The following is a 19,507-nucleotide window of genomic DNA, read 5'->3' on the forward strand; positions in this document are numbered from 1 at the left end:
GAGGGATCGAGAACGAGCAGGGAGACAGGGACATGATTGGTTAAAAAAACCATTGGTAGAAGTTATTACAGGTTTACAGCTGCTTCAGATGATGGATTTTCTTTGTTCCTTTTTCAGAGAACATAAGAACTTAATTTCTGTCAGGACATAAAGACAATTTCAACCAAAAACTTAAAAAGTGTATCTGGGGGGTGGTGTGTTTAGCTCAGTGGGTAGAGCGCCCGCCCCATGTACAGAGGCCATAGCTCCTCACCTGCAGCGGGTCCAGGTTCAATTCCAGCCTGGGACCCTTCCTGCGTGTCATTCCCTGCTCCCTCTGACCCCCTTCCTGTCAAGCAACTGTCATATAAAGGCCACTAGAGCCAAAAAAATCCTTTAAAAAAAAAAAAAAAAAAAAAAAAAAAAGTGTATCTGGAGAAAATTACCTACCCTAGCTTTAAAAACTAAAATTGAAAATCAAGGCATATTTCTTAATCCGTGTACCCTCAAAACCAAATCATAATAACAAATAAACAGCGTGGGTATTTTGTTTTACTGATTTAAAACCAAAACAGAAAAGCACTGAAGTCCACTGCCCCTGGTTTCCCTCCCCAGGTCCAGGACCAGGTTTCCTCACACAATAGGACTGTTTAGGATTTATTTAAGCAGTTTCTGGTTCTGCTCCTGTTCTCATTCAGTCTGTGGATGTTTTAGCTCCTAAAAAGCTGCTATTAAATATGCATTGCGTTGACTTGTATATGAACTGTAAGTATAATAAATAAACAAATGTGCTTCATATGCCTTTTTATGTTTTAATTTAGGCTGTGTTATTATTATTATTATTATTATTATATTATTAGCAGTGCTAGCTTAGCATAGCCACATTGCGTAATGAGCCAATTATCATGATGACACAAGCCTATATAGACACAAAAACACATACATAAGTCTACCTTAAAGAAAATATATGCATCCAAGCTTTTGTAAGTTCTCATCTTCTCCATTGTGTAGAAGCCAGGGCTTTTAATGAGCTACTTGTAAATATCAGGCTATTGGAGATCTGGTCATGTTGTCAGGTTGTTTTTCCATGAACCTTGAGGTGTTTGGTATGGACATATTCCATTGACCTTTGGCTCTAATCTGCTGAAATATTCGTACAACATTGACTAAAACCTTCGTGTTGTCTGTGGTAAATAGTGTAAATAGCAGTTGTCAGGCAAATGTAAAGCCCTCCTAAAATGGTGGAAGGCATTGCTAAGGCAAATGTCCCGGATGATGATGTCACCGCGAAAAATGTGTATTGATGAGGAGCACATCAATTCCGCCTTTTTTTTTTTTTTTTTTTTTTTTTTTTAATAGTTTATTGATACCGCTAAATGGTCACATGACACAGATAATTGATAGATTAATTGCTCCTGTGGGAAAATAAGACTGTTACACGTTGATGCAGCGACCTGTAGTAGTGGGGCCCCATTAGGGAGGTTCCGGACGCATCAATGTAACGTGTCAAGTTTGTCACACTGATATCTGCCGTCTGTCGGGGCCCCTACTAGCAACTAGCTAGTGACTACTCAGAAAGGGTCCTGGCAGGGGATTTTTGATGCTCTGTCGCTGCAGCGTCTCAAAGCGGTTTTATTATTTTGTCATTGAAATTGACCGTCAGCCGTCCCTTGGGGGCCCCCTTCAGCTCAGGTTCCTAGGCAGTCGCCTGTGTTGCCTACCCTGTTGCGACGCCTCTGCTCGTAAATATCCAAATATCACACAAACAGAACCAGATTTAAACAGAAAAATACTGCTTGTTTGGTTTTTGGTTCCATTTGGTTTTTGGTTCCATTTGGTTCCATTTGGGTGACTGTGGCTCAGGTGGTAGGGTCGTCTTCTGATTGAGAGGTTGGGGGTTCGATCCCAGTACCTGACTATGTGTCGAAGTGTCCTTGAGCAAGACACTGAACCCTAAGTTGCTCCCAGTGGTCGACTAGCGCCTTGCATGTGCAGTCCTGTCCCACTGGTGTGTGAATGTGAGAGTGATTGGGTGAATGAGCTGATATGTAAAGCGCTTTGAGACTGTTTCAGTGGTGATAAAGCTCTATATAAATCAAGTCCATTTACCATTTACCATTTGTACGCAGCGCCCCTATTTGCCAGTTTAGGTCACGTGATAGGTCAGTCATTGTTAGCCAGTTTAGGTCGTGTGACTAAGACTAAACCTTATCCTAACCCTAACCCTGAGACGCTACATACGTGTAGTTCGCTAACCATACCAATAGCACCAGGGGTTGTCCATGCGGCAGCCGTACAAATAGACACTTTCACAAACAAGGCTTGTCATCTGCAGAAATTGCTGCAAAGATATCGCACCAAAGTGAAAGTTTTTCAGCGAGACATGTGAGGAGATTTATATATTTTATTTTGTTCTTGTCCTCTGGTATTTTTGTTTTTTGGTTTTAGAAACAAAAATTGAAAATGAACCGATTTAGATGATCTAAAGTTCTGTTGTTTTTCTGTTAATTCTGTTTTTAACATGCAGTGCCGTAGATGAGCAGCTGGGGGCAGTGTTGGATTGGCTTTACGTCACATTCAGAATCAGAAATAGAAATAGAAACACAAAACAAAGAAAAACGCACATAATTAAGTAAAATCCTGTTAATTAAATAAGGATTAAATACAAGTGCACATTACAATAGAAACATTTTTTATTAGATAAAATAATAATAATAATATAATAATAATAATAATAATAATAATAATAATAGTAATATAGAAATGTACAAATATAATACAGATATATACAACAATCAAAGATCCATGAGTGTAGCTTTATGTCTTTTAGCCAATCAGAATAACTGTGGCCATACATCACAACCATCACTGACATGTTCTCTATAGGTTTGGAATTCATGATTAAAATAGGAATTTTTTTTGTTTTTTTACGTGTGTTTATTGTGAGAGTAATATTTAACACAAATAGTTAGGAAATGTGTTCATGTATTAGATTTTTTGTAACAATGATTCTGAGAAATAAATCTTATCATTAGAAAGTCTGTTTATTTCCTTTTTAAATGATGCCACATTTTAAAGGTGATGAGCAGCAGCGCTGACTATGTGGGTGACAGTGACACCCATAAAAACTGCCAAATCTTTTATCTCTACTTTTTGCACTTGTGTTGAGGTTTTATATAAAATCCTCTATGATTTTGCCAACATTCAATGTTTAATGTCTAATGTTACAGAGAAATTCCCCTTTTTCTGACATCACTGTACCGTTATATTAATAATCTAGTAGGAATTATACCACTCTTTCATAAAGACTGCCTTTTTCATCTACTTTAATTTACTTTAAGATCAGTAGAATTTTATGAAAATGTTCATTTTAAGAAGAAAAGAAATAAAACTACTGTACATAATGTTGTAGACATACACATGTACAATCATACAAAGCATTCCTAGGTGAATGAAATATGTTGATGAAACATAATGAGGCTAAAAATGTCTTGAACCACAGAGTCTGTTTTATGTCAGGTATAATCTGATAATATGTCTGCATATCATAAGATATGGGTTTTAGATGATTTAAAGTTGATCAAGGCATATTATTGCATTGGTAACTTACATGCAGTGTTGGGTAAGTTACTTTGTTACAAAGGACTAGTTATTTTCACATTCAGTGCAAATTAAGTCTGTAAATACATGTAAAATAAATACATGTTTAAAAATAATTGAGGATATTTTCCTGCTTCAGCCTGTTTTGTTGTTTTTGTTATTTTATGTCTTAATGGAGTCATTTTGTGCTTGAGTTGTTTATTGTGTGATCTTAGTCATTTTGTTGTTTTTATTTACATTATTTATCATGAAATAAGCTCACAGGAAATGAACCTATGACATCATCAACAGTCGGCCTTTGATGTGTATGTTCTGTGATGTCATTGAGTGAAGTTGCTACTGGTTCTTTGTTGCCTTTTATGTTCATTCAGTTCTAAATTATATGTCACCATGTTTGGCTGTGTGAGGAAACTTTTCAAAAAAACAATAATAGAAATAATAATAATAATAATAATATAAGCCCTCATTTTTACATAGGGCTATTTTTTAGCACTAAAAGACACTTTAGGAAGTTTTTCCAAAAGTTTAAAAAGGACAAATCCAAAGATGTGGAGCGGAGCTGCATCCCACAGCAGATACCACAGCAGGAGGATGATGAGCACCATGAGGGAGACACTGAACAAAGAAATATTCAGTCAGGACATCTTTTTCCAGACTTGTCAACATATCTTCAGATTCATCAGGGTTTGGTTGTAGTAGGACCATCATAAATCCAAAGAGTTGGACCTGGGAAACGATACCGTCTTTCCTTCATCTTCCACTGGTTCAAACTCTAATGTATCTTCAACAGACTTGAATGACTCTTTCCTTAAAGTGCTGGAATATTCTTGTCATCACCCTGATGCCATAAAAACAACATTCCACCAATTCAGCTGTCCTGAGGAGCAGCGAGGAGTTCACAAGCAGGTACAAAGAAGAGAAACTGCTCGGTGAAGGTGGATTTTCACAGGTTTACGCTGGAGAACGTCGGTCCACTTCTACACCTGTGGCCATTAAACATATCTCCAAGAAGGACGTGGAGTTGTGAAAGTGAACTGTCAGGGTAATGTTTACAATGAGATCTTGGAGGTGTTCCTCATGGAGCAGGCGGCCGGTCGTCTCTGTGACGGCAGCTTTGTAAACCCCGCCGTGATTGGCCTCATGGACGTCTTTCACCTGGAGACGGAGGTGATTATCGTCATGGAACGACCGCCGGACACAGTGGATGGGGAGTTACTTATTTGAAGTAAATCATATACCAGAGGACCAGGCCAAGGTCATCTTCAAACAGATCATCAACGCCGCATTGCTAATGCACAAAAATGGCGTCTTCCACCGGGACTTGAAGCTGGAAAACATCCTGGTTAATAGGAGCAAAGGAACTCCTGAGATCAGAGTCATAGACTTTGGTGTGGGGATTTCGTAGAAAACGAGCCCTTCAGTAGGTTCTATGGAACTCCAGAATATGGACCACCAGAACATATTGATGGGGAAACTTACATGGCCGAGGCAACGACGGTATGGCAAATCGGAGTCATGCTACATATGACCTGTACCAGGGTCTGTTTCGATACATCGTGGTACATGAAAAGACAAGAGATGCTGAAAATGTATCGAAGGAATGCAATGACTTCTTGAGCCAGTGTCTGGCCTTGGACCCAAATCAACGTCCAACCTTAGAGGATCTACTTCTACATCCCTGGCTGGAGTGAACTGGTCCCCACAAACCTAAAAGTTGTTTCAACGTGGCAGACACCGAGGGTGCTCCGTCATGTAAATCATAACACCACCAAGGAGGTGGAGTTATGATTAAGCAAAAGACACTTTTAAATGTAATGAAATAAAAGTCACAAATGACAATAAATTGGAATTTCTTTGCTTAAATGTAACCATGTCACTGCAAATGTCTTTTACTTTAGTTATTTACATTAAATGTTGATTTTTATGAGAAACTAGAATTGTTACTAAAACAATGAAATCATAGCAAAGAGGTAATAATTATGGGTGACTTAAACATAAATTGGGATGTTAACCAAGGAAGGAGAAGTTTGAAAAAGGTTGTGGATGAAATGAACATGACTCAGGTAATTAATGGCCCAACAAGAATTACAAAGTCACTCAAACTGACTTAGCTTTTACTAATAGGCCAGAAAGGATCATGAAGTCATTTAATATGCTCACTGGATTGTCTGATCACAATTTTATAATGGTGTCTAGAAAATTAAATGACCACTGGCTGCTACTGAATTTTTAAGAATACCTAAACATGAACAAAAAAACTTCAAAAATGAAATCCAACAAACAAATTGGGATGAATTGATCAATGGATTTGATTTAGACCATGACTGTTCAAATTTTTCAGACAAAAATCATGAAATTATGACCACATTTACCCAAAAAATATAAATTAAAGGCCAAGAAGAACTGTCTTCCTTGGTTAAATGAATATTTTCTAAATGTATTGAAAGAACGGGACAAGGCCTTAAAGGTGGCTGTCAGAACTGGATCCAGGCTTTAGTTTGTCTCACTGAGAAACAAGGTGGTGAAAGAAATGAGAAAAGCCAATTTCTTTGTTGCAGCATTGAATTCTGTGCGAGGAAATTCTAAAATGATTTGGGACCAAATAAAAAAAATGACAGGTGATCACCACAAGAATAAATGTAAACAAATGGAAATGAATTTCAATTGAAACTTCTTAAGGAAGCCAAAGTTAATCTGTAACACAATCCCTTTCCATTTCAAACATAACTGAGACCAAAAGTTAAAAACATTATCAGGGCCCTTAGATCATCTAAAGCTAAGGACGTCTTTGGGATCGATACCAGCGTGCTTAAAGAGCTTGGTTCAGCTTTAGCTGGTCCCATTGCCTCCATTATAAATATCTCTGTCACAAATGGACAGTTTTCCAATGCATGGAAATCGGCAATAGTTACACCAATATTTAAATCTTACTAACTTAAGCTCGTTAAATGACTATCGACCCATAAGCATTCTCCCAGCCATCTCCAAAACAGCAGAGAAATGGGTATCAGAGCACATAGTCCAACATTTAAACAGCAGCTCCCCCTCTCTCCACCACATGCAGTTTGGCTTTAGAGCCAAACACTCAACAAAGATGGCCACTTGCCTATTTATTGAGAAAAAAATCTTTTCTGGACATGGGTGGTGTCGTAGGGGCGGTGTTCTTGGACCTCAGGAAAGCTTCGATACTGTAAATCATGCTGTCCTCTGCTCAAAACTCTCAGATTTCAATTTCTCTGATATTATGGTGAATTGGGTGGAATCTTATCTGCGTGGTCGTACTCAGTGTGTGGCAATTAATAACTGTAAGTCTGAGCCACTTTTGATTGCCACAGGAGAACCACAGGGATCAATTTTAGGTCCCCTTTGTTCAGCCTTTACATTAATGATCTGCCCCGAAGTCGAGTGCATAATGTACGCAGACGATACGGTTCTATTTTGTCATGGTCGCTCCAAAGATCTTGTTGCAGCCAAACTCACCAAATCAATGGAACACGTTACATCTTGGCTGAAAAAGTGCTGCTTGCAGCTTCATGTTTCCAAAACCGTTTCCATGGTTTTTGGTTTGGTTTTTGGTTCCATTTGGTTCCATTTGGGCGACTGTGGCTCAGGTGGTAGTGGGTCGTCTTCTGATCGAGAGGTTGGGGGTTCGATCCCAGTACCTGACTATGTGTCGAAGTGTCCTTGAGCAAGACACTGAACCCTAAGTTGCTCCCAGTGGTCGACTAGCGCCTTGCATGGCAGTCCTGTCCCACTGGTGTGTGAATGTGAGAGTGATTGGGTGAATGAGCTGATATGTAAAGCGCTTTGAGACTGTTTCAGTGGTGATAAAGCTCTATATAAAATCAAGTCCATTTACCATTTGTACGCTGCACCCCTTTTTGCCAGTTTAGGTCACGTGATAGGTCAGTCATTGTTAGCCAGTTTAGGTCGTGTGACTAAGACTAAACCTTATCCTAACCCTAACCCTGAGACGCTACATACGTGTAGTTCGCTAACCATACCAATAGCACCAGGGGTTGTCCATGCGGCAGCCGTACAAATAGACACTTTCACAAACAAGGCTTGTCATCTGCAGAAATTGCTGCAAAGATATCGCACCAAAGTGAAAGTTTTTCAGCGAGACATGTGAGGAGATTTATATATTTTATTTTGTTCTTGTCCTCTGGTATTTTTGTTTTTTGGTTTTAGAAACAAAAATTGAAAATGAACCGATTTAGATGATCTAAAGTTCTGTTGTTTTTCTGTTAATTCTGTTTTTAACATGCAGTGCCGTAGATGAGCAGCTGGGGGCAGTGTTGGATTGGCTTTACGTCACATTCAGAATCAGAAATAGAAATAGAAACACGAAACAAAGAAAAGCGCACATAATTAAGTAAAATCCTGTTAATTAAATAAGGATTAAATACAAGTGCACACATTACAATAGAAACATTTTTTTTAGATAAATAATAATAATAATAATAATAATAATAATAATAATAATAATAATAGTAATATAGAAATGTACAAATATAATACAGATATATACAACAATCAAAGATCCATGAGTGTAGCTTTATGTCTTTTAGCCAATCAGAATAACTGTGGCCATACATCACAACCATCACTGACATGTTCTCTATAGGTTTGGAATTCATGATGATAAAATAGGAATTTTTTTTGTTTTTTACGTGTGTTTATTGTGAGAGTAATATTTAACACAAATAGTAAGGAAATGTGTTCATGTATTAGATTTTTTTAACAATGATTCTGAGAAATAAATCTTAAATCATTAGAAAGTCTGTTTATTTCCTTTTTAAATGATGCCACATTTTAAAGGTGATGAGCAGCAGCGCTGACTATGTGGGTGACAGTGACACCCATAAAAACTGCCAAATCTTCTTACCTCTACTTTTTGCACTTGTGTTGAGGTTTTATATAAAATCCTCTATGATTTTGCCAACATTCAATGTTTAATGTCTAATGTTACAGAGAAATTCCCCTTTTTCTGACATCACTGTATCGTTATATTAATTATCTAGTAAATTATACCACTCTTTCATAAAGACTGCCTTTTTCATCTACTTTAATTTACTTTAAGATCAGTAGAATTTTATGAAAATGTTTCATTTTAAGAAGAAAAGAAATAAAACTACTGTACATAATGTTGTAGACATACACATGTACAATCATACAAAGCATTCCTAGGTGAATGAAATATGTTGACTGAAACATAATGAGGCTAAAAATGTCTTGAACCACAGAGTCTGTTTTATGTCAGGTATAATCTGATAATATGTCTGCATATCATAAGATATGGGTTTTAGATGATTTAAAGTTGATCAAGGCATATTATTGCATTGGTAACTTACATGCAGTGTTGGGTAAGTTACTTTGTTACAAAGGACTAGTTATTTTCACATTCAGTGCAAATTAAGTCTGTAAGATACATGTAAAATAAATACATGTTTAAAAATAATTGAGGATATTTTTCTGCCTCAGCCTGTTTGTGTGTTTTTGTTATTTTAGTCTTAATGGAGTCATTTTGTGTTTGAGTTGTTTATTGTGTGATCTTAGTCGTTTTGTTGTTTTATTTACATTATTTATCATGAAATAAGCTCACAGGAAATGAACCTATGACATCATCAACAGTCGGCCTTTGATGTGTATGTTCTGTGATGTCATTGAGGTGAAGTTGCTACTGGTTCTTTTGTTGCCTTTTATGTTCATTCAGTTCTAAATTATATGTCACCATGTTTGGCTGTGTGAGGAAACTTTTCAAAAAGAACAATAATAGAAAAATAATAATAATAATAATAATAAGCCCTCATTTTTACATAGGGCTATTTTTAGCACTAAAAGACACTTTAGGAAGTTTTTCCAAAAGTTTAAAAAGGACAAATCCAAAGATGTGGAGCGGAGCTGCATCCCACAGCAGATACCACAGCAGGAGGATGATGAGCACCATGAGGGAGACACTGAAGTCAAAGAAATATTCAGTCAGGACATCTTGTTTCCAGACTTGTCAACCATATCTTCAGATTCATCAGGGTTTGGTTGTAGTAGGACCATCATAAATCCAAAGAGTTGGAACTGGGCAACTATACCGTCTTTACCTTCATCTTCCACCGGTTCAAACTCTAATGTATCTTCAACAGACTTGAATGACTTTTCCTTGAAGTACTGGAATATTCTTGTCATCACCCTGATGCCATAACAACAACATTCCACCGTAATTCAGCTGTCCTAAGGAGCAGCGAGGAGTTCACAAGCAGGTACAAAGAAGAGAAACTGCTCGGTGAAGGTGGATTTTCACAGGTTTACGCTGGAGAACGTCGGTCCACTTCTACACCTGTGGCCATTAACACATCCCCAAAAAGGTCATGCGGTTTGTTCAAGTGAACTGTCAGGGTAATGTTTACAATGAGATCTTGGAGGTGTTCCTCATGGAGCAGGCGGCCGGTCGTCTCTGTGACGACAGCTTTGTAAACCCCGCCGTGATTGGCCTCATGGACGTCTTTCACCTGGAGACGGAGGTGATTATCGTCATGGAACGACCGCCGGACACAGTGGACGGGATAGATTACTTTTTGAAGTAAATCATATACCAGAGGACCAGGTCAAGGTCATCTTCAAACAGATCACCAACACTGCATTGCTAATGCACAAAAATGGCGTCTTCCACCGGGACTTGAAGCCTGAAAACTTCCTGGTTAATAGGAGCAAAGGAACTCCTGAGATCAGAGTCATCGACTTCGGCTGTGGGGATTTCGTAGAAAACGAGCCCTTCAGTAGGTTCTATGGAACTCCAGAATATGGACCACCAGAACATATTTGTGGGGAAACTTACATGGCCGAGGCAACGACAATATGGCAAATCGGAGTCATGCTACATATGACCTGTACTAGGGTCAATTTTGATACATCAGTTTACATGAAAAAAGACAAAGAGGTGCTGAAGAATGTATCAAAAGAATGCAATGACTTCTTGAGCCAGTGTCTGGCCTTGGACCCAAATCAACGTCCAACCTTAGAGGATCTACTTCTACATCCCTGGCTGGAGTGAACTGGTCCCCACGAACCTGAAAGTTGTTTACAACGTGGCAGACACCGAGGGTGCTCCGTCATGTAAATCATAACACCACCAAGGAGGTGGAGTTATGATTCAAGCAAAAGACACTTTTTAATGTAATGAAATAAAAGTCACAAATGACAATAAATTGGAATTTCTTTCCCTAAATGTAACCATGTCACTGCAAATGTCTTTGACTTTAGTTTGTATTTACATTAAATGTTGATTTTTAGGGATGTAACGATTCACTCAACTCCCGATACGATTCGATTCACGATACGATTCTCTCACGATTTATTTTACAAAATAGGACTGTAGACAAATTTTTTTTTTGGGAAAAAAACTAGAAAATACTGTACTATTTTCCTTTTATTTTTCATTGTCAAAAGAATTCCTTGATAAACAATTCAAAACAATGCAATTTAACTAAAAATAAATCTTGAATGAAATAAATAAAGGAATAATACAAATGAAAATGAAGCCTATTCATTTAAATTCTGGTTCTATAATAAACAATGCAAAACTGCATAATAGTTCTTTTTCTTTTAAAAGTGCAACTGAAATGTATTTTGTGCCTTAACAATTGGACTTTAAAAAAAAAAAAAACCGTGATTGCACTGATTTACGTTATATTTGTTTTGGACCAGCAGAGGGCGCTGGTAACACAGTGGTCGGTTGGCATGCAGCTATTCTAGCAGTGAAGAAGAGAAGCTATGCTAGCAGACAGAGCTAATAGAAAAACTGACTTTTACAGATATTCAAGTAATATTACAGATATTCTTTCGGTGCTAAAGGGGCAATGAATCATTTATTAACATATTTAAGCGTTAGAAGGCGGCAGAAAGAAAGTATTAGCAGACTCCGCCCGCCGCCTACACTTGTGGATCTGCTGGTTAAAAAAAGTATCTGCGATTCAATTTTCAGAAAATCGATATCAACCGTGATACCTACGAATCGATTTTTAACTGCCTTACGATTAATCGTTACATCCCTATTGATTTTTATGAGAAACTAGAATTGTTACTAAAACAATGAAATCATAGCAAAGAGGTAATAATTATGGGTGACTTAAACATAAATTGGGATGTTAACCAAGGAAGGAGAAGTTTGAAAAAGGTTGTGGATGAAATGAACATGACTCAGGTAATTAATGGCCCAACAAGAATTACAAGTCACTCAAACTGACTTAGCTTTTACTAATAGGCCAGAAAGGATCATGAAGTCATTTAATATGCTCACTGGATTGTCTGATCACAATTTTATAATGGTGTCTAGAAAATTAAATGACCACTGGCTGCTACTGAATTTTTAAGAATACCTAAACATGAACAAAAAACTTCAAAAATGAAATCCAACAAATAAATTGGGATGAATTGATCAATGGATTTGATTTAGACCCTGACTGTTCAAATTTTTCAGACAAAAATCATGAAATTATGACCACATTTACCCAAAAAATTAAATTAAAGGCCAAGAAGAACTGTCTTCCTTGGTTAAATGAATATTTTCTAAATGTATTGAAAGAACGGGACAAGGCCTTAAAGGTGGCTGTCAGAACTGGATCCAGGCTTTAGTTTGTCTCACTGAGAAACAAGGTGGTGAAAGAAATGAGAAAAGCCAATTTCTTTATTGCAGCATTGAATTCTGTGCGGAGGAAATTCTAAAATGATTTGGGACAAATAAAAAAAATGACAGGTGATCACCACAAGAATAAATGTAAACAAATGGAAATGAATTTCAATTGAAACTTCTTAAGGAAGCCAAAGTTAATCTGTAACACAATCCCTTTCCATTTCAAACATAACTGAGACCAAAAGTTAAAAACATTATCAGGGCCCTTAGATCATCTAAAGCTAAGGACGTCTTTGGGATCGATACCAGCGTGCTTAAAGAGCTTGGTTCAGCTTTAGCTGGTCCCATTGCCTCCATTATAAATATCTCTGTCACAAATGGACAGTTTCCCAATGCATGGAAATTGGCAATAGTTACACCAATATTTAAATCTTACTAACTTAAGCTCGTTTAAATGACTATCGACCCATAAGCATTCTCCCAGCCATCTCCAAAACAGCAGAGAAATGGGTATCAGAGCACATAGTCCAACCATTTAAACAGCAGCTCCCCCTCTCTCCACCACATGCAGTTTGGTTTTAGAGCCAAACACTCAACAAAGATGGCCACTTGCCTATTATTGAGAAAATAAATCTTTCTGGACATGGGTGGTGTCGTAGGGGCGGTGTTCTTGGACCTCAGGAAGCTTTCGATACTGTAAATCATGCTGTCCTCTGCTCAAAACTCTCAGATTTCAATTTCTCTGATATTATGGTGAATTGGGTGGAATCTATCTGCGTGGTCGTACTCAGTGTGTGGCAATTAATAACTGTAAGTCTGAGCCACTTTTGATTGCCACAGGAGAACCACAGGGATCAATTTTAGGTCCCCTTTTGTTCAGCCTTTACATTAATGATCTGCCCCGAAGTCGAGTGCATAATGTACGCAGACGATACGGTTCTATTTTGTCATGGTCGCTCCAAAGATCTTGTTGCAGCCAAACTCACCAAATCAATGGAACACGTTACATCTTGGCTGAAAAAGTGCTGCTTGCAGCTTCATGTTTCCAAAACCATTTCCATGTTTTTAGTAAAACCAAGAATTCTTCCCATGATCCTGAAATTTATGCTGCGGGGGAAAAACTACTGACGGTCCCCAAATATAAATATCTTGGACTGGTGATTGATTCACATCTCACCTTTAAAGCGCACGTTGATAAGATATGCAAAACATCAAACTTAATCTTTCAAATTTTAGATCAATCAGGTATGAAGTGTCAACTGAAGACTCAAAAATGTTTTTACACTCAATGATTTTTAGCCATTTTAATTATTGTCTAACAAGCTGGTCCCAAGCTAATCAGAATACTTTAAGGCCATTAGAAACCTTATATAAGAAAGCTATCAAAGTAATGGACAAAAAAACTAATATCACCACCACTGCTTGATTCTGGAAAAGTTCTGGCCAGATCTTCACAAATTTGCAAATCTATGCTTGATGTACAAAGCAACACATAGTTTGGCTCCTGTTCCCCTGTGCAGGTCTCATTAGTCAGAGGAACAGTAGTGAGCGGCTCACTAGAGGCTCTGTCAGAGGTGACTGTGTGATCCCTCTGCGTAAAAGCACCTTCAGTCAGTCCGTCTGGTCCGTTAGAGGAACCAGAGACTGTTAAACAGCAGAGCACATACAGGGCTTTTTACACCTGCATCATTAACTGTGAGCTATTTTTTCTATCATGTATGTTTGTCATGTTATTGTATTTAATGTATTTTATTTGCTTTTTTAACATCATGGCCAGGGGACTACAGATGAAAAATAGCCTCCGTGGCTAATTCTGGCTTTTTTACTCATGTTTAATGATGTGTTTTATTAAATTTCACTGTCTCCTATTGAAATAAACTAAACTGAAACTGAAACTCAAGTCTGTTGTTTGTAGTGATGCACAGAGAAAACAAGTAACTGGAACAGAGAACCAGCAAACACTGCACTCAGTGTGCGCTTGTCTGGATATAAAGCAGTGGATTGAGCGGTTGTTGTTCCAATCTGTTTCCTCCCTCCCTGACAAAATCAGCGTCCACCAGCAGCTGGGAGTGTGCATGCATTCAGCGTTCAGTGAAGGTGGATTAAAGTTTCTTCTATATGCCATAATCTACGTTGTTGGACTTTTAAATGCTTTTCATCTCATGTATCATTTTATTCTATCCTACCTGTGTCTAACTTAGTGATTTACAGCAAGTCTATCCCTCCATGTTAAAGTGTATTTCACATATTAAAGCACATGATCCAGTGTTGTATCCACTAGGCTATGTTTAATTTTCCTTTTGTGATTATTTTTATTTCAAGCATACATTGCATAGATTGATGGATAATTTATGCAATGTATGCCTTTTTGTTTAATTTTATGTTATTTATTTTATTTATTCTACTACTACCACCATTTACCATTTGCACGGGTACTGTGGAATGTGTTCTTTACTTTATATGTGTTTTTCAAATAAAAGAACTATTGAATTATTTCATTTACTCTTTAAAAAGCAAAACTACCCCCCCCCCCCCCCCCTTCCCCCCCGCTCTTTTGAAAATCTCCCTAATTATTATTTAAGTGTGTATCAAACTGGTAGCCCTTCGCATTAATCAGTACCCAAGAAGTAGCTCTTGGTTTCAAAAAGGTTGGTGACCCCTGCACTACAGTTTGCCTACCAGCCCAAGGTTGGAGTTGAGGACGCCATCACCTTCCTGCTCAACCATGTCTACTCTCACCTGGACGTGGTGGTGAGCACTGTGAGAGTCATGTTCTTTGACTTTTCCAGTGCTTTTAACACCATACGTCTGGCTCTACTGGGTGAGAAGCTGACAGAGATGCAGGATGACTCCTCCATTGTGTCCTGGATTGTGGACTACTTAACTGGCAGACCACAGTATGTACGTCTGAGACACTGTGTGTCTGACAAAGTGGTCAGCAACACCTGTGCCCCTCAAGGGACTGTCCTCTCTCACTTCCTCTTCACCACCTATACCACGGACGTCAGCTACTGCACTGACACCTGTCATCTCCAGAAGTTCTCCGATGACTCTGCAGTGGTTTTGATGTATCAGGGAGGGGGATGAGATGGAGCACAGGGCTGCTGTGGACAGCTTTGTCACATGGAGTGAGCGGAACCATCTACAAGCTCAATGTGACAAAGCCCAAGGAGCTGATTGTGGACCTGAGGAGAACCAAGAGGCCAGTCAGTCCTGTCTCCATCCAGGAGGTCAGTGTGGACATTGTGGAGGAGAACAAATACCTGGGGGTGGTGATTGACAATAAACTGGACTGGGGGGAGGAACACTGACTCCCTCTACAGGAAGGACCAAAGCTGAGGTCCTTCAACATCTGCAGGAAAATGCTGAGGATGTTTAATGAGTCAGTGGTGGCGAGTGTGATCCTCTACGCTGTTGTTGCTGGGGGAACAGACTGAGGGTCACAGACACCTACAGACTCATCCACAAGGTCAGTGACTCTGACAGAGAGGAGGAGCCTGTCCAAGGTGAAATCCATCCTGGTAAATGTGTCCCACCCACTCCATGATGTGCTGGTCAATTACAGAAGAACCTTCAGCACCTTTGGGACCTTTAGAACCTTCAGCACCAGGCTGATCCAACCATGGTGCTCTACAGAACGCCACAGGAAATTATTCCTGCCTGTGGAGATCAAACTGTATAATTTATCTTTGTAACTTCACAGCTTGATTGGTGTATATATCTAAATCATATTTGTATATTTGTATTATTTTGTAAATATCTGAATCATATTGGTATATATTTGTATATTATTATTATTATTATTATCATTATTATTATTACTACTACTACTATTATTATTATTATTATTATCTATCCTACTTTTTTTCTACTACTGTAATGTGTGTGTTTCTGACCCCTATTTTTAACAATCTTTACTTAATTATACACTTATTTATTGTTATTCTTTGTCTTTGTTAATGTTTTTGTTCTTTCCTTGTGATGTGTTCTGTGGCTGAAACAAAAACAATTTCCCCCTGGGATCAATAAAGGAATTCTGATTCTGATATCATGTAGAACATCATAAATAATAACACTGCTTAATTTGAGCTACTTTACTCTCTCATCTTTAAGTAACAGGAGGTTCTGAACATTTCAAGCTGCATTTTGGATTTCATCAGTTCATGTTTTGGTACTGCAGCTAAAATGAAGCAGAAAGCGGCCGCCAGCCTCATTTTATCATTAATTATTGTATATGTTACACACATTGTGGTTGGTGTGAATCTGGAGACGTTCTATATATTTAATTCTGTCCTCCCCCAAAAAACATCACATAGGGGGGTGCCAAAAGAAACCCTGGCCAAAGAAGCTCGGGCTGGCACTGTGTGGGACAATCACAATATAACACAGGTTTTTAATGCCATATTTGACAGGCTCACACTGTAAAGCTGTCATAGTGAAGGTAAATCTACTAAATATTGCCATCTCAGATTTGTGTCAATTGTTTGATGAATTCTATGCTGTTGTTTGGTCAGAAGATGTAATAATAACTGGTAACTGTGAACCCTTTTTAACCACCATTTGTGTATGATTCACCATGTATAGAATTCTTTGGTTTCTCGATCACTAAATATACAAACACAGCTGAGTACCGTGTTCATAATTAAATCAATGGACTGATTTCCAAAATGTTACATTGGATTCATTTGTTCTCTCATGATGAGCTTCCGCTGGTCACACAAACAGACACACATTTGCTCTGTGTGTGTGTTATATAGTGTATATATATATATATGTATAAATATAGTTATTAATTATAATCACTCCCCCACCCCCTCCCTCAAAAATACCAGCCCCCCCTAAATTGTAGCAAAGGTATGTCACAAACACATTAGTCAATAAACCACTAAATTACACTACAACAGATTTGAAAAATACAAGCAGTGGATATGGAATCATTAAGTTATTGTTAATTTTTTTCAACCTTGGGGTTAGGACCCCATGTGTGGTCACCTGGAATTAAAATGGGGTCCCCTATAATGTCTAGTAATTGGTAAAAAGAAAAACCTGAAAAAAAAAGTAGGTGAAAACGGATTAATTTTTTTGTTTTTTTAATTTTTTTTTTTTCAAATACACATCACACACAATAAATATAAAACAACTGTATCCTACACTTAATATTCTCAAATATAAATCTAGTTCAAAAATTCAGTACAAAAATATCTAAGGTTCCTCAGGGATCTGTTCTTGGACCTCTTCTGTTTAGCCTTTATATGCTTCCTTAGGACACATTTTACACAACTGTAAGGTTGATTATCAGAGCTACGCAGATGACACACAACTATATCTATCACTGAACCCAGATGACTATGGTCCCATTGTGTGACTGCTTAGAAAAAGTAAACTGATGGATGAGTGAAAACTTCCTTCAACTAAACCATGACAAGATGGAGGTGATTGTCTTTGGTAACAAGGAAAAGAGGACTGCTGTCAGCAAGTATCTGAGTCTGGATCTTTTAGAAGATAAAGACCAGGTCAAAACCTTGGTATTCTGATTGACTCAGATCTTACATTCAGCATCAGATCAAATCTATCACAAAAACATCTTCTACCACCTAAAGAACATCTCCAGAGTGAAAGGTTTAATGACTCAGAAAGATCAGGAGAAACTGGTCCATGCTTTTATCTCCAGCAGACTGGACTATTGTAATGGTCTTCATCAAACATCTACAGCTGGTTCAGAACGCTGCAGATCAGATCTGAACCAGAACAAAGAGGTCAGAACACATTAGTCCAGTTTTAAAGTCTTTACACTGACTCCCAGTCAGCCTCAGAGGAGACTGCAAAGTCTGCTGCTGGTTATAAATGTGTGAATGGGTTTGGTCCAGAATACATCAGTGAGATGTTAGTCAGGTATGAACCCAGCAGGTCTCTGAGATCTATGGACACAGGTCAGATAGTGGAGCCCAGAGCTCACAGTAACCATGGTGATGCTGCTTTTAGTTGTTATGCTGCAAAGAAGTGGAAACAAACTGCAGCAGAGCTGAAGTCAGCATCACATGTGAACATTTTTAAATCAAAGTTAAAAGAACTTTGTTGATGATTTTAAATTTTCTTATTGATTTTAAACAATTGAATGTTTTATCATGTGAAGCACATTGAGTTGCCTTGTGTATGAAATGTGCTATACTAATACATTTGCCTTGCCTTGCCTAAGGTTGCACACTTGTCACTTGTCCTGGCTACTCTGTATTTTACTGAGACCCTAAAGGGACACGGATAATTGTTTTTTAATTGCGTGCTCACGTAAAGGTTCCATGCACTAGCGTGGAACCTTTACGTGAGCGCGTGAAACTAATACAGTACGTGAGCGAGTAAAAGTAGTTCTAAGGGAGCACATAATAGTTTTAAGCGCACACATAAATTGTTTTACGTGCGCGATTATAAACGTCAGTCATCAGGCTGCATGCTCTGCTCATAAGGAGTTAATCATGTTAGAGGATCTAGTAAAGCTTTATTCAGCCTTAGGGTTAGGGTGAGGATTAGCAACTACCTTTACGTGCTCGCTTAGGCAATACTAGTATTACATGAGCACACAGTACAAAAAAAATATCCGTGTCCCTTTAGGGGCTCCGTAGTATTTGTAACACAATTTAATAAGCATGATTTTCAAGAAGAAAAATGTGTCTGGGGTTTTTGGACATTTGTGATATTCAAAATGGGGTCACGACCCAAAAAAGGTTGGAAACCTCTGTGTTATTGTGAAGAAAAAAAGAAAGCGTATATAATTGTAATAGATTAAAAAAACTTACAGTAGGGGCCCAACAAGATGGTTTGTTCCAAGGGCCCTGGGTACACGTACCGCTATTTGAGAAGAACTGGTCTAGATGCAAGTAAATGAAGCTGGGATGATAAACGACAGTCATCACAGGTCATTGGATTCCTTTAATCAGCTTCAATAGTTCTTGCACTGTTTCCTAACTAATACTGGGGAACTGAACTGGTGTAAACTGTATGACTTTCACCGCCCACGTTTGCCCCATTAGCTTTAAATAATGGCTAAGCCTTTCACACATGGTATCGCCCCTGAGCCATATGAGCCATGTCCATCTTTAGGCCCAGAGCGCTAGCGGCTATAGGCATTACTAATTACAGGCGTTTTGGTAATTGGACCGACAGCCTGAAAACAAAGTGAATGAGAAACGACTAAAAACCTACTAAAGGTTTAGAAAAAAATATTGAATCAGACGTTAACCCTTTAAAGGAGCACAGAGAAGGCTTTGAGTAAAATAAACAAGAGAATGAGTTCACACACATTTCTTT

The 19,507-nt window shown here is 38.1% G+C and overlaps 1 pseudogene; it reads left to right on the plus strand.

The window, feature by feature from the left end:
* The first annotated feature begins 4,125 nt into the window (after window positions 1-4,125).
* Window positions 4,126-15,292, plus strand: LOC114470128 (uncharacterized; annotated as a pseudogene).
* The last annotated feature ends 4,215 nt before the right edge of the window (window positions 15,293-19,507 follow it).

Source organism: Gouania willdenowi, chromosome 9 (genome assembly GCF_900634775.1).
Source record: "Gouania willdenowi chromosome 9, fGouWil2.1, whole genome shotgun sequence".
Classification (NCBI taxonomy): domain Eukaryota; kingdom Metazoa; phylum Chordata; class Actinopteri; order Blenniiformes; family Gobiesocidae; genus Gouania; species Gouania willdenowi.